Genomic DNA, 15663 nt, shown 5'->3' with positions numbered 1-15663 from the left:
TATGATCACTGAAGCAATATTCACAATTGACAGAATCTTGAAACCTCCCAAGTGCCTGAGAACAGACGATTGGATAAAGAAATAATGATATATCTACATAAAACATCTATGCAACTGTTAGAAAAATGAAGTAATGAAATTTGAATATTCAAAGAGAGTACAGACATAGAGGGTACCATGATGAGTAAACTGAGTCAAAGGGACAGATATAGGCCAGAAAGCTAGCACAACAGTAGGGCATTTGTCTTGCACGCAGCCGATCCAGGATGGATGGTGGTTCAAATCCTGGCATCCCATATTGTTGGAGGCTGTTAGAGCTAGAGAGCAAAATGGAGTCTCTGATACCTGAGAAACCAAAGGCCTGTGTACCTGACAGGCTGTTGCTGTGGCATTTACCCCCTGGACCTAAAAGAAATGTTAACCAGGGGCCGGGAAGGTGGCGCTAGAGGTGAGGTGTCTGCCTTACAAGCGCTAGCCAAGGAACGGACCGCGGTTCGATCCCCCGGCGTCCCATATGGTCCCCCCAAGCCAGGGGCGATTTCTGAGCACATAGCCAGGAGTAACCCCTGAGCGTCAAACGGGTGTGGCCCAAAAAAAAAAAAAAAAAAAAAAAAAAAAAAGAAATGTTAACCAAACAAGTCACAAGATGCTCCAGTAAACCGCTAAGAGTTGCTAAGATAAGATCACATCCTGTTAAACTACCATTGTGAAAGAATGTCTGTGCGATATAAGTCTATGCGATAAGGGTATGTTGTAAAACTAGAAAGTCCATCCTGCACGACCCCCCTACTTTTCTATACCATGGAAAAGTACTGAAAGCTACTTCCTTATGCTGTAGAACAGGGGTCTTCAAACTATGGCCCGCGAGCCACATGCAGCCCACAGAGGAGTCTGATCCGGCCTGCCAGCAGTGAGCACTGTTTGGTTGCAAAGATACCTGCCAGCATATACACTCAGTGTATATCCAAATATCAGGAACCATGCACTCAAAATGGTAACCATCTTTGATAGCACTTATGCCTGTGAACAGACTTTTTCAAGAATGAAACATCTGAAATCTCCAACCAGATCAAGATTAACTGATGCCCACTTGCATCACTTGTTACGGCTGGCAGTGACAAATATGGAACTGGACATTGAGCATCTCATTAGCCAAAAGCAGGCCCACAGTTCCCATTGAAATACTGGTGCGTGATCTGTTTATTTATAAATGGTTTTCATTTTATTTATATAAGATATGTGCAGTGTGAGTAGGAATTAGTAGCTCATATAGTCCGGCCCTCCAGCTCTCTAAGGGTCTGTAATCCGGCCCTCCAGCTCTCTAAGGGACTATAATCCGGCCCTCCAGCTCTCTAAGGGACCGTAATCTGGCCCCCACTTTAAAAAGTTTGAAGAACTCTGCTGTAAACTATATAAGCTTGTCTTGCTTTAATAAACCTTAGCTCTTGATCAGCCAGCTTGACTTGAGCTCATTTCTTTCTCAGCCTCTTTCCTCCTTTTTAGGTCAGATCCCGCTCATGACCCATGAATTACTTCGTGATTCTCAGTCCACCCTGCGGGCAGGGTCCTAGGGGGTCCACCATATGGTCCTCTGTGCCTGCCAGGAATGATTTTTTGGGGGGAGGGGGGGTTTACACCCATTGATGCTCAGGGATTACTCCTGGCTATGCACTCAGAATGGCTCCTGGCTTGAGGGGATCCAACCATGGTCACTCCTAGGCTAGAGCTTGCAAGGCAGATGCCTTACCTCTAGCACCACTGCCAGGAGCAATTTCTGAGCTCAGAGCCAGGAGTAACCCCTGAGCCCCGCTGGGTGTGACCCAAAAACAAAACAAAACAAAACAAAAACCCACAAAAGGGGCCGAAGAAATAGCATGGAGGTAGGGTGTTTGCCTTGCATGCAGAAGGACGGTGGTTCGAATCCTGGCATTCCATATGGTCCCTTGAACCTGCCAGGAGTGATTCCTGAGCGTAGAGTCAGGAGTAACCCCTGAGCGCTGCTGGGTGTGACCCAAAAAAACAAAAGACAAACAAACAAACAAATACCCATAAAGGGACAGATATAGAATGATCACACGTTTATGGGATATTTTTTTAAAAACAATATGAGAATAATATCCAAAGACAATAGAAATAGACCAGGAGTACTGGTCTGTAGTAGACATTTACCACAAAGGAAGCTAGGGAATGTAGTTTCTACAGAGAAGGGGACTACTATGACAATGATAGTTGGAAATTATCATTCTGGACAAAAATTGGGTGCTGGGGCTGGAGAGTTAGCATGGAGTAAGGCATTTGCCTTTCATGCAGAAGGTCTGTGGTTCAAATCCCGGCATCCCATATGGTCCCCCGAGCATGCCAGGTGCAATTCCAGGAGCAATTTCTGAGCATAGAGCCAGGAGTAACCCCTAAGTACTGCTGGATGTGACCCAAAAAAAAAAAAATTGGGTGCTGAAGAAGATGAAGTGATAAGGATATGCATCATACCCTCTCAATAATACTGCAAACCACGGTGACTAAAAGTAAAAGGTGGGGGCCGGTGAGGTGGCGCTAGAGGTTAAGGTGTCTGCCTTGCAAGTGCTAGCCAAGGAACGGACCACGGTTCGATCCCCTGGTGTCCCATATGGTCCCCTCAAACCAGAGGCGATTTCTGAGCACTTAGCCAGGAGTAACCCCTGAGCATCAAACGGGTGTGGCCCGAAAAACCAAAAAAAAAAAAAAAAAAGTAAAAGATGGGAGAAGATGAGAGAAAAAAACTGGCACTGAGGAACACTGGAGGGAGGGATAGGAGAGAATTTGGGTGGGGACAATGGTAACAGGATTGAACACTGGTGAAGGGATAGGTGTTAGAACACTGTATGAAACTCAATCATCAGCAACTTTTTAACTCTATCTCACAATGATTCAATAAAATGGGGAGCATCTCACTACTGTCATCCCCCTATGTTCCCTAACCTTAAAGATCCTCCTACCCCATCACTTTGAAATTTTTAATGAGGGGGGGGGTGCCCAGAGCAATAGCACAATAGAGTTTGCCTTGCATTGGCCAATTTGGGTTCAATCTCCAGCATCCCATATGGTTTCCCCAGAACCTACCAGGAGTGATTCTGAGCACAGAGTCAGGAGTAACCCCTGAGCACCTCCAGGTGTGGCCCAAAAACAAAAATAGAAGCAAAAAAAGACATTTTTAATGGACACTTCATACAAATACAAGGCTGATTAAATCACTGCTCACCAGTAACTGGTTCAGCTTCCAGCCTTTGATCTCCCCAGAGGTCAGGACTAGACCGGCTAATCCAACCTGCTAATCAAAGGATTGAATCCCCTAGCAACCAGCCCCTGCCGCCTATCCTTGGAGGATCTACATGTTTTTTCAACTACTATGGAGTTGAAAGGGCCTTAAAATAAAATAAAAAATATCTATTCCCCCACTTTTGTTGGTTTGTTTGTTTGGGGGATATATCCTGTGGTGTTCAGAGTTAAATATGACTTCATGCTCAGAGATCACTCCTGGCAGATTCTGGTGACCATATGGGATGCCGGAAATTGAACCCAGGTCTGCAGGGCAAGTGCCTGACCTACTGTACTATCTCTCCAGCCCCCACTCCTTTTATTGCTCCAGGGACTTGGAATAAATTAAATATTTAAGTTGAATCCAGCTCTGCAATTTGTGTTAGTTAAGCCATATTAAAGTGTAAGCCACCAAACCATTCTTGAGCCAGTCAGTGTGAGATGATGTATTAATCAAAGATAGGGCCAAAGCGATGGTGCAAGCTATGTACACGCTAACCAAGGATGGACCACGGTTTGATCCCCCAGCGTCCCATATGGTCCCCCAAGCCAGGAGCAATTTCTAAACGCATAGCCAGGAGTAACCCCTGAGCGTCACTGGGTATGACCAAAAAAAACAAAAAAAAAAAAGAAAAAGAAAAAGAAAAGAAAAAAAGATATGCCTCTATAGTCAGATATAGGAAATCACCTTCTTCTTCCTACATGACTCATATATGCAGTGGATGGAGATTAAATATATATTTAATCACAGTACTATAGGAAGGGAAAATATGAGAGGTTAGCACATTTCACTGGAAAATTAAAATAATATAAAATGATAATTCCTTGACTTTTAATTTCCTTTCAGGACACAGAAAGCTGTGTAAAACACCACTCAGATGACAAAGAGAATATTGAATAATCTACAGTTTTACCTTTTCTCCCCCAAGGCCGGATCCTGCCTCAGGGCTGTGAGAAATGAAGAGATTAAGTCACAGACTCACACCTGTCCTGGGCACCTTCTACCCCAAATGATACCTTTTATTTAAGCCATCAGTGAGCTGAAGTAAAAAGCAAGCAATTTGGCTGCAAATACAGCTCAACCTGCCAGAGTTCATGCTTTGCATGCAAGAGGCCTAGGTTTAATCCACTGCTTCTTCTGAGTACTGTAGGGAGTGACTCCCATGAGCTGGGGAACTGCCTGCCCCTGAGCACTGCCAGATATGCTCTCCCCTCATAAAACAAAGCAATCTGTTGGATGGAGATATAAAGAAAAACAGTTCTTCTCAACACAGGAGATCAGGCTCCCCTGTGGCAGAGAATGATCTACTCTCCAGACAGAAAGATAAGAATTTATCTGTCTGATAAGAATTTATAGCTCAGGGCCCGGAGAAATAGCACAGCCGCGTTTGACTTGCAAGCAGCCGATCCAGGACCAAAGGTAGTTGGTTCGAATCCCGGTGTCCCATATGGTCCCCCATGCCTGCCAGGAGCTATTTCTGAGCAGACAGCCAGGAGTAACCCCTGAGCACTGCTGGGTGTGACCCAAAAACCAAAAAAAAAAAAAAAAAAAAAAGAATTTATAGCTCAGTGGTAAGGCATTTGCCTTGCACATGGCTGACTCAGGACAAACTTCGGATTCCCTGTGTCTGCATCCCATATGGTCCACAAAGCCTGTAGCGATTTCTGAGTGCAGAGCCAGGAGTAACCTTGGGTCACCAAATGTGGCCCAAAAACCAAAAAGAGAAAAATAAAAAAAAAATTTTAGTACTTATTTGGTATTTTTTTGGTTTTGGGGTCACACCCGGCAGTGCTCTGGGATTATTCATGGCTCTGAGCTCAGAAATCCCTCCTGGCAGTCTCGAGGGACCTTATGGGATGCCGGGAATCGAACTGAGTCTGTCCTGGGTTGCTGTAAGCAAGGCAAACGTCCTACCGCTGTGCTCTCTCTCTGGCCCAGTACAATTTTTTATTTTATTTTATATTTGGTTTTTGGGTCACACATAGCGGCACTCAGGGGTTACATCTGGCTCTATGATCAGAAATCACTCCTGGCAGGCTCTGGAGACCATACGGGATGCCGGGAATCGAACTGGGTCTGTCCTGGGTTGGCTGTAAGCAAGACAAACGTCCTACTGCCGTGCTAACGCTCCTGCCCCCAGTATGATTTTTTTTTTTTTTTTTTTTTGGTTTTTGGGCCACACCCGGTGACGCTCAGGGGTTACTCCTGGCTATGCGCTCAGAAGTCGCTCCTGGCTTGGGGGACCATATGGGACGCCGGGGGATCAAACTGCGGTCCATCCGAGGCTAGCGCAGGCAAGGCAGGCACCTTACCTTTAGCGCCACCGCCCGGCACCCAGTATGATTTTTTTGTTGTTTTTTTTTGGGGGGGGTCATACCCGGTAACGCTCAGGAGTTACTCCTGGCAGGCTTGAGGACCATATAGGATGCCGGAATTTGAACCGAGTTCTGTCCTTTATCGGCAGCATGCAAGGCAAACACCTTACCACTGCACTATCGCTCTGACCCCAGTACGATTTTTTTTTTTTTGGGCCACACCCAGCGGTGCTCAGGGGTTACTCCTGGCTGTCTGCTCAGAAATAGCTCCTGGCAGGCACGGGGGACCATATGGGACACCGGGATTCGAACCAACCACCTTTGGTCCTGGATTGGCTGCTTGCAAGGCAAACGCTGCTGTGCTATCTCTTCGGGCCCCAGTACGATATTTTTAATGAATTACTAAATTACCAGGCAAGGGACAGAGAAAGCACGCAGCAGTGCCGACCTGGAGGAGGAACTAAGTCATTGCTGTGTGTGTGGGGGGGGGGGAGACAAAGGTACACCTGTTCAACAATAAAAATCTTAAATCCTTGGGAAAAGGGTGGCAAACTATTATTTACAAAGCACACAGGGCAAAATAAGAAAAAAAATATTAACCCTCTATGCTGGGGGAGGGCTAAGAACCACTGATCCAGACCAGATCTATATAGGCTCACACAGAAACACACACACACACACACACACACACACACACACACACACACACACACACCACCTGCCTAAAACTGAAGCTAAACCAAGACAACAAAACCGTTCAGCTTCAGTTCCCCACCACCAGGTTACCAAGCAGTAGACAATAAGTTTGTGGTAGACAAACTCTGAGGCACAGAAACACCAATTGCTAAAGCTGAAAGCATAATTTAAACACGCAGTGTAACATAAACCTGCTTTCCAAAAAACCAATCCTGAGGATCAGAGAACACCTAGGAATGTGAAGCCACTGGCTTACCTGAGATGATGATGGCAAGAACAAAAGCCAAACCTAGTTCATTTCCTTCACTAACAGAGCAAAGCAAAAGCAGCAGATGCCGTTTTCCCAGAATAAATGCACATACCTGAGTTTCTACTCTTCTGCATTCTACATCTTGCAGCAACAAATTGTAAGCAATACATAAAAAAAAAAAAAAAAAAAAAAAAAAACAGAGACTCGAGCAATAACACAGTGGGGAGGGCATTTTCTTTGCATGCAACCAACCCGAATTCAATCTCCAGCATCCCATATGTCCCCCAAGCAAGGGCAGGAATGATTTCTGAGCGCAGAGACAGGAGTAACCCCTGAGTGTCGCTGGTTGTGGCCCCAAAACAGTGAGAGAGAAAGAGAGAGAGAGAGAGAGATGAAAACAACCCACTGTCAAGAATCAGTCAATAGGGCTAGAGTACAGCGGCTAGGACACTCACCATGATAATGACACAGCTGACCTAGATACAATTTCTGGCATCAAATAGGATCATCCAGGCCCCACCAGGAGTGATCCTTGAGCAGAGAGCCAGGAGGAAGCCCTGAGCACATGGGTATGGTCCAAAAATTAACCAAAAATAAATAAATAAAAAGAATCTATCAATAAGTTAAGACTTAGAGATGACCCAGATACTAGAACCATCAGATAGGAAAAATAAATATAAGATGATGGGGAGGGAGGCCGGAGAGATAGCATGGAAGTGGGCGTTTGCCTTACATACAGAAGGACGGTGGTTCAAATCCCAGCATCCTATATGGTCCCCCAAGCCTGCTGGGGGCGATTTCTGAGCGTAGAGCTAGAAGTGACCACTGAGTGCTGCCAGGTGTGACCCAAAAACCAAAAAAAAAAAAAAAAAGATGATAGGGAGGATGTTGAGTGATAGTACAGCAGTTAAGGTACTTGCCTTGCACTCAGTCAACCTGGGTTCAATCCCTGGTACCACATACGATCCCCCAGAAGTGATCCCTCAGTGAAGAGCCATGAATAAACTCCGAGCATAAAAGGATGCAGCCATGGGGTTGGAGCTATAGCACAGTGGTAAGGCGTTTGCCTTGCACGCGGCCAACATAGGACGAACCCCAGTTCAATCCTGACATCCCATATGGTCCCCCGAGCCTGCCAAGAGTGACTTCTGAGCTCAGAGTAAGGAGCAACCTCTGAGTACTGCCGGGTGTAACCCCTCCAAAAAAAAAAATAATAATAAAATAACACACAAAAGGACATGGCCAGGGCCAGTGAGGTGGCGCTAGAGGTAAGGTGTCTGCCTTGCAAGCGCTAGCCAAGGAAGGAATGCGGTTCGATCCCCCAGAGTCCCATATGGTCCCCCACAAGCCAGGGGCAATTTCTGAGCGCTTAGCCAGGAGTAACCCCTGAGCATCAAACGGGTGTGGCCTGAAAATAATGGGGTGATAAGATAATGCACTGAACTGAGCACATGCTTTGAATACTGGAGGTCTGGGTTCAATCTCCAGCACCTCATGGTCTCCCAAGCACTGATAGGATTGGGCTATCCACCTGCTCTTGCCCCCAGAAGTAGCCAGATGCAATGCTGAATATGGCCCAAAAAACACACACAAAATTAAAATGGTTAATATTAATATTAAAATTAATGATTACGGGGCCGGGTGGTGGCGCTGGAGGTAAGGTGCCTGCCTTGCCTGCGCTAGCCTAGGACAGACCACGGTTCGATCCCCCGGCGTCCCATATGGTCCCCTAAGAAGCCAGGAGCAACTTCTGAGCGCATAGCCAGGAGTAACCCCTGAGCGTCACAGGGTGTGGCCCAAAAACCAAAAAAAAAAAAAAAAAATTAATTATTACAATGATTAGTATAAAATGATATATATATTAAGTGAAAAATGGAAAAGCCTTTAGGTACAAAGGTATTATTTCATCAAAAAGATGGAAACAGTGAGTCAAATGCATAAAAATGAGAAAAATAGAACAGTGCCTCTAAGAGGTAAAGGGTAACATCAAATTGGCTTAGAATAAAATTGACTAAATAAATAGTAGCAATGTACAATGAATATGTACCATATGTAAAGATAAAATGAATGACAATAGCACAAAGAAAGGAAGAACTAGGAATTATGCTGTTTTTTTTTTTGTTTTTTTTTTTGTGGTTTTTGGGTCACACCCGGCAGTGCTCAGGGGTTATTCCTGGCTCCAGGCTCAGAAATTGCTCCTGGCAGGCACGGGAGGACCATATATGGGACGCCGGGATTCGAACCGATGACCTCCTGCATGAGAGGCAAACGCCTTACCTCCATGCTATCTCTCCGGCCCCAGGAATTATGCTGTTAATAAGATTTCTGACATATGGGGCCAGAAAGATAGCATGGAGGTAAGGCGTTTGTTTGCCTTGCATGCAGAAGGACAGTGGTTCGAATCCCGGCATCCCATAGGGTCCTCCGAGCCTGCCAGGAGCGATTTCTGAGCATAGAGCCAGAAGTAACCTCTGACTGCCGCCAGGTGTGACCCCAAAAAAAAATAAATAAATAAAAGATTTCTGACATATGCAATGGTATTAATTTAAGACAGACCATGATAATTAAAGTCATACATTATAAAACTGAAGCAACTACTAAAAACTTACAGGAACCAGTATAAGTTACAAGTCAACACAATTGTAATCAAAAAATTTATAAAGTGGGGCCAAAGAGATAGCACAACAGTAGGGCATTTGCCTTGGAAGTGCCAACCCAGAACCAATGGTGGTTAGAATTCCCGGCATCCCATATGCTTCCCGTGCCTGTCAGGAGCAATTTCTAAGCAGAGAGGTAGAAGTAACCCCTGAGTGCCACCAGGTGTGGCCCAACCCCCCCCCCCCAAATTATAAAGGGGCCAGAGCAGTGGCACAAGCAGAGTAGGGTGTTTGCCTTGCATGTGCTAACCTAGGAGAGACTGTGGTTCAACCCCCAGCGTCTCATATGGTGCCCAAGCCAGGAGCGATTTCTGAGTGCAGAGCCAGGAGAAATCCCTGAGCACTGCTGGGTGTGACCCAATAACAAAGCAAAACAAAACAAAAATACTTATTCCAAAAGTTGGCAGAAAAAAGAAGAAAAAGATATGTGGAACAAATATAAAGCAAAGAAACAGGGGCCAAAGAGATAGTACAGTGGGTAGGGTACTTTCCTTGCATGTAGCCAATCCTAGTTCAGTCCACTATATCATCCATTCTATTTTGTACCCTGAACACTATCTCTGAGCATATGGCCAGGAGTAAGCCCTGGGTATAGCCAGGTGTGGCATAAAAACAAGCAAAAGATAAGAAAATAAGAGATTGTAAATCAAATTTAGAAAGACAAGAGGTTGTAATCCAAATATATTAATAATAACATTAAATATAAATAACCTAAACATAATGACAGATCCAATTAGATAAAAACAAAGATCTGGGCTGAAGATACAGCTCAACACAACTTTGGCATTTAGGTAATTTCAGATTTCATTCTCAGCATTTCATGGTCCTCTAAATACCACAGGGAGTGCTGAGCACTACTCTGTCTATTTCTATGGGTAAAACCCAATATGCAATCTGTAAGAAACATACTTGGAAAATAGAAACAGACCAGAAAGGTAGTAGAGCAGATAGGACGCTTGCTTTACATGTGGCCAATTTAAATTTAATCTCTAGCACCGCATATGGTTTCTGAGTTCTGTAAGGAGTAATCATTCACCAGAGCCAGGAAAAAGCCCTGAGCACAGCCAGGTGTGGCCCCAAAACAAACACACACATAAAACTGGTGCCAGTAATATGGCTGAAGGGGTAGGGCATATGCCTTGCATGTACAAAGTCCTAAGTTCAATTCTTAGCTCCTCGTGGGTCCTGAGCTCCACCAAGAGTGGTCTTGGTAGTCCCTTCAACTAACAACAACAAAATATTGTTGGAGTCAGAGATATGACTCAAAGAACTAGAATGCATAAGAATCCCAAGTTCGGGGGCCGGGCGGTGGCACTAAAGGTAAGGTGCCTGCCTTGCCTGGCTAGCCTTGGACGGACCGCGGTTCGATCCCCCGGTGTCCCATATGGTCCCCCAAGCCAGGAGCAACTTCTGAGCACATAGCCAGGAGTAACCCCTGAGCGTCACCGGGTGTGGCCCAAAAACCAAAAAAAAAAAAAAAAAAAAAAAAAGAATCCCAAGTTCGGGGCCAGGAAGGTGGCGCTAGAGGTAAGGTATCTGCCTTGCAAGCACTAGCGTAGGATGGACCGCGGTTCGATCCCCCAGTGTCCCATATGGTCCCCCCAAGCCAAGAGCGATTTCTGAGCGCATAGCCAGGAGTAACCCCTGAGTGTCAAATGGGTGTGGCCCAAAAACCAAAAAAAAAAAAAGAATCCCAAATTCGGGGCAGGAGAGATAGCATGGAGGTAGGGCATTTGCCTTGCACGCAGAAAGACGATGGTTCGAATCCCGGCATCCCATATGGTCCCCTGAGCCTACCAGGAGCGATTTCTTTTTTTTTTTTTTTTTTTTTTTGGTTTTTGGGCCACACCCTGTGACGCTCAGGGGTTACTCCTGGCTATGCGCTCAGAAGTTGCTCCTGGCTTCTTGGGGGACCATATGGGGCGCCGGGGGATCGAACCGCGGTCCGTCCTAGGCTAGCGCAGGCAAGGCAGGCACCTTACCTCCAGCGCCACCGCCCGGCCCCCCAGGAGCGATTTCTGAGCCTGGAGCTAAGAGTGACCCCTGAGCGCTGCTGGGTGAGACCCAAAAACCAAAAAATAAATAATAATAATAATAATAATCCCAAGTTCAAACTCCAGCATCTCATGGTTGTCTGAATAACACCAGAAGCCATCCATGAGTACCAAACTGGGAATAGCATTCTAGGACTGCCAAGTTTAGTCCAAGAAAAAACAAACACAAACAAAAACTGTAACACTGAAGAACTATTGCTGGGAAAAAAGTGGGACATTTACCGGATTTACCTAAGTGGGATTTACCTAAATGTGGATTCCTCCAATGACATAGCTTCATTCTTTTTTTGTTTGTTTTTGTTTTTATTTGGGTCACACCCAGCAGCGCTCAGGGGTTACTCCTGGTTCTACTCTCAGAAATTGCTCCTGGCAGGCTCTGGGGACCATATGAGATGCCGGGATGCGAACCACCGTCCTTCAGCATGCAAGGCAAACACCCTACCTCTCTGTTACCTCTCCTGCCCCACTACATAGCTTTAATTCCACCACTGATTCAATCACACTGATTACTTGCAGTTTCCAGAATATGGAGTAGATAAGAGATTTCCAGAGACCATACATCAAACCAACATATCTTTGCTCTTGCTGAGTATTCTGCTTCTAAAACCCTTCTTCCAACCAGCTGCCATAAACCGCATGATTCCTTAAGCCCCCAAGGCAGTCTTCTGCCTCAGCAATCACTTCATTCTATTGTTATCTACCACCCTCAATCTCGCCCAACTAATCTGTGAGCTCCAGTTTTAGCAGTACTCAGAGCTAAGTACAGGATCAGTACTAAATTTCATAAATATCTATCTATATAAAGTCTATGAGAATATAAATATACCAAGGGCAAAATTAGAACACCACAAACTCAAGTGAAAGTTCATCACCTTGAACCTCTTGCTCCCTAGAACAGTGTTTCTCAAACTTTCTCCCACTGAGGCCCCTTTCTGACCCTGTTTCCTTCCTGTGACTCCCCTGGCCTACTTGCTGCCCCCTAGTACTGTGTCACGGTTCCCTCATTTATGCAATTTTTTTACCCTTGGAATATCCTGGCTTTCATACGGCCCTGGGTTGAGAAATCAGCCCTAGCACAGCAGCAACAAAGGCTTAACTAGAGAATCCAGCCAGAAACTGGCGCCACAGTCCTTGTTCTCAGGACAGATGATGAGAGGGGGGAGAAAAATGACAAAAAGCTTCTAGGTCAACAAGAATGATATTAAATTCATTTGCTTTTAATTCATCAAAAGTTGCTATTCACGGGGCCAGAGAGATAGCAAGGAGGTAAGGCGTTTGCCTTTCATGTAAGAGGTCATCGGTTCATGTCCCATATGGTCCCCCGTGCCTGCCAGGAGCAATTCCTGAGCCTGGAGCCAGGAATAACCCCTGAGCACTGCCAGGTGTGACCCAAAAACCACCAAAAAAAAAAAAAAAAAAGAGTTGCTATTCACTAAGTTATCACACACGGCCGGCCAACACTCAGAGGTTACTCCTGACTGCTCAGAAATCGCTCTGGCAGGCTTGGGGGACCAAATGGGTTGCTGGGGATCGAACCCAGGTCTGTCCCGGGTTGGCCACATGTAAGGCAAATGCCCTGCCACTGTGATATCGTTCCGGCCCCAATAAACAATTTCTTTACATGATAAATTATAGGGTTATATATTGTTAATTATGTGTGAGCCACTTTCTAGTAGCCTTTACAAAATTTTCTTTTTAGTATCTTTTTTATCATTTCTTAGCCTTTGGGCCAAACTCAAGTATAGTATCTTTTTTCTTTTGTATATTATACAAATTAAAACTTATTGTTTGTTTGTTGGGGGGGGGTCACACCTGGAGGCACTCAGAAGTTACTCCTGGCTAGGCAAAACGCACTACCTTTCTTACCTGCTGTGCTATGGCTTTGGGCCATTTTTTTGTTTGTTTCTTTGTTATTTTTAATAGGGATGGGCCACATCCAGCTCAGGGTTTACTCCTGGCTATATCTATAATACTCCAGGTAGCCTGGGGGAACCAAATAGGATGCTGGGGGTCCAACACTGAGTGCAAGGGAAACACCCTATTCCCTGTGCTGTACTATCATCCCCCTACCTCTAAAACTCTACAAAACTCAAACAAAGATCAAGACAGAGGGGCCCGGAGATATAGCACATCGGTGTTTGCCTTGCAAGCAGCCAATCCAGGACCAAAGGTGGTTGGTTCGAATACCGGTGTCCCAAATGGTCCCCCGTGCCTGCCAGGAGCTATTTCTGAGCAGACAGCCAGGAGTAACCCCTGAGCACCGCCGGGTGTGGCCCAAAAACCAAAAACCAAAAAAAAAAAAAAAAAAAGATCAAGACAGAAAAATGATAGTCACCTGGGAGGAAATAAGCAAACATCACACTTTTCATCAGCCGCCTCCTCAGAAGGGGTGGGATACCGCAAACAGAAGGAAGTGTTCACAGCAAAGCCCAATTCCACTGGAGGGGGGTCAGGTCATCTCTGCAACAAAGAGGCAAATTACTTAAAAACAAAAAACAAAAAAACTCCTAAATAATTAGGCAGCAGGTTATTTCCCTTCCTCCAAGGCCAAGCGGAGCTAGCCATCAGTTCCTGACAGAACTCATCACACTCCACTGAGTTGTGTCCCTGTGAACTCCGACTCCACGTGTCAGAAACTAGCCTGGGCACCTGGGCTCCCCAGCAGCCGGCCAGCCCCAAGGACCTAAAAGGGATTTGCTTGTACTTGTACTTGGAGCCACATCCAGAAGACCACAGGAGGAAGCACCAGAGCTACAGAAAGAGGTCAGAAAATTTCCTGTAGCAAAGAACTGCCAGATGGGTGCCAAAATTTTACTTTCGGTCTGCAGTACAAAGAGGTCCACAGCCCTACAGAAAAAAAAAAGGGGGGGGGTGTTGTGGGGGATGAGTAAAAGGGAGAACATCATTTGGGAGCCAGTGAATTTCCTTTTATTACTCAGGGTGGGTGAATCATGCTGGAGAGAGAGAGACAGAGACACAAAAATAGAGACAGACAGACACAGACAGGTAGACAGAGAGAGACAGAGAGACACAGAGGGAGAGACACAGACAGACAGACAGACACACACACACACACACACACACACACAGAGACAGAGAGACAGAGACAGAAACAGACACAGAGGGACAGAGAGAGACAGAGACACAGAGACAGAGACAGAGAGAGACAGGAAGAGACAGACAGAGAGAGAGAAACTTGAACTGGGAAGCGAGAGCTGTCAGAACACAATGGGATCTTTGCAGCCGGGACTGCAAAAAAAATAAAAAATAAAAAAAGGGAGGGTGAAAATGATCTTGGAAGGCAGCACCCACACACACTCTTTCTCAAAGCCTGGACCTTTTGCAGACCCGCAAAATCAGGGTTCCCCTTGACTCCCTCACTCCGAAGAGATAAGCGCACCCCCCAACCCCGCTGGCATTTGTTGCCACCACGTGCTGGAAGGCGCCGGATTCTCGGGGCTCCCCTCACCCAGCTCCCCCCACCTCCGTTCACCCGCAGTTCAAACCCCGCCAGAGCCCAGGTTCTTTGGGGGGGGGGTGCTTATGGGCGCGATGGAGCGAGGACACAACCAAAAACTACTCGAGCGAGCGAGGCTTCAGCAAGAGGGGCGCAAGGACACAACGGGGGACCCCGCGCGTCTCCACGAGGTTCCAGAGCATGTGTCCTTCCATGCCTGGCCGGAGAAGATGTCTGGGGCAAGATGACAAGATAACGGGGTGCGCGGGCAGGCGGGGCACCCCCCTCCAGCCCGCCCAAGCGGGGTGAGGAGGCTCTGGGGGGGCTCTAGGAAAAGGGGGGAGTTGGCCTTCACTTCCCGGGCCCGTCTTGCATCTCCCACTGTCCTGCATCAGCCTCACCCCAACACACACACACACCGGGGTCCCCGTCGCCCCCAAGTCTCTCGCCCACTCGGGCTTGCTTGGCTCTGACCCTCGCGTCCTCTGCACCCTCGGGTTTTCTTGCGCGGGGTCGCGCCGGCTTGGGGGGGTCCGTGCCCCCGGTGCCCCCCACGTGCCCGCCCGCCTGCTGCGCCCCAGGCCCGGCCGGCCGTTAGCTAGCTAGCTACCTCTCCGGGATGCTCCGTCCGTGGCCGCCGCCGACGCCTCCGCCTGGCTCCGCCCCGCCACGTCACCGCCGCCCATCGCGCCCGTGCGCGGCGTCGGGACCAGCGCGGGCCCTCGGTGGCGGCGCTCGCTTCCGGCCGGAAGGGTCCCCCCCTCCCCGCAGCGCCCTGCACCCCGACTCTGCCCGCTAAGGAACACCCCCCCTCCCCAGCTTCCGCACCCCGCCCTCAGGTCCTGCCAGGCCGCCCTCCCAAATTCGGAGGCCCCTTAGAGTGACCCAGAACTTGGCCTCCCGGAGATCCCCTTGAGGGCCCCCCCAGATTTGCACCCTGGA

General features: G+C 47.2%; 1 protein-coding gene across 1 annotated transcript in view; it reads right to left on the bottom strand.

Moving 5' to 3' along the window:
• The window catches only part of SLC7A6 (solute carrier family 7 member 6), a 46908-nt gene extending 31505 nt beyond the window's left edge, over positions 1-15403 (bottom strand). Inside the window, exons 1-2 of the mRNA XM_049786401.1 lie at positions 15332-15403; positions 13600-13724 (exon numbers count right to left, since the gene is read on the bottom strand). The gene's annotated coding sequence lies outside the window, so the exon portion shown is untranslated. The remainder of the gene's footprint in view (positions 1-13599; positions 13725-15331) is intronic.
• Positions 15404-15663: the final 260 nt, after the last annotated feature.

This window comes from Suncus etruscus, chromosome 14 (assembly GCF_024139225.1).
Source record: "Suncus etruscus isolate mSunEtr1 chromosome 14, mSunEtr1.pri.cur, whole genome shotgun sequence".
In the NCBI taxonomy this organism is placed as follows: domain Eukaryota; kingdom Metazoa; phylum Chordata; class Mammalia; order Eulipotyphla; family Soricidae; genus Suncus; species Suncus etruscus.
Note: the sequence above shows the minus strand (reverse complement) of the source record. Positions and strands in the feature narration are given on the sequence as shown.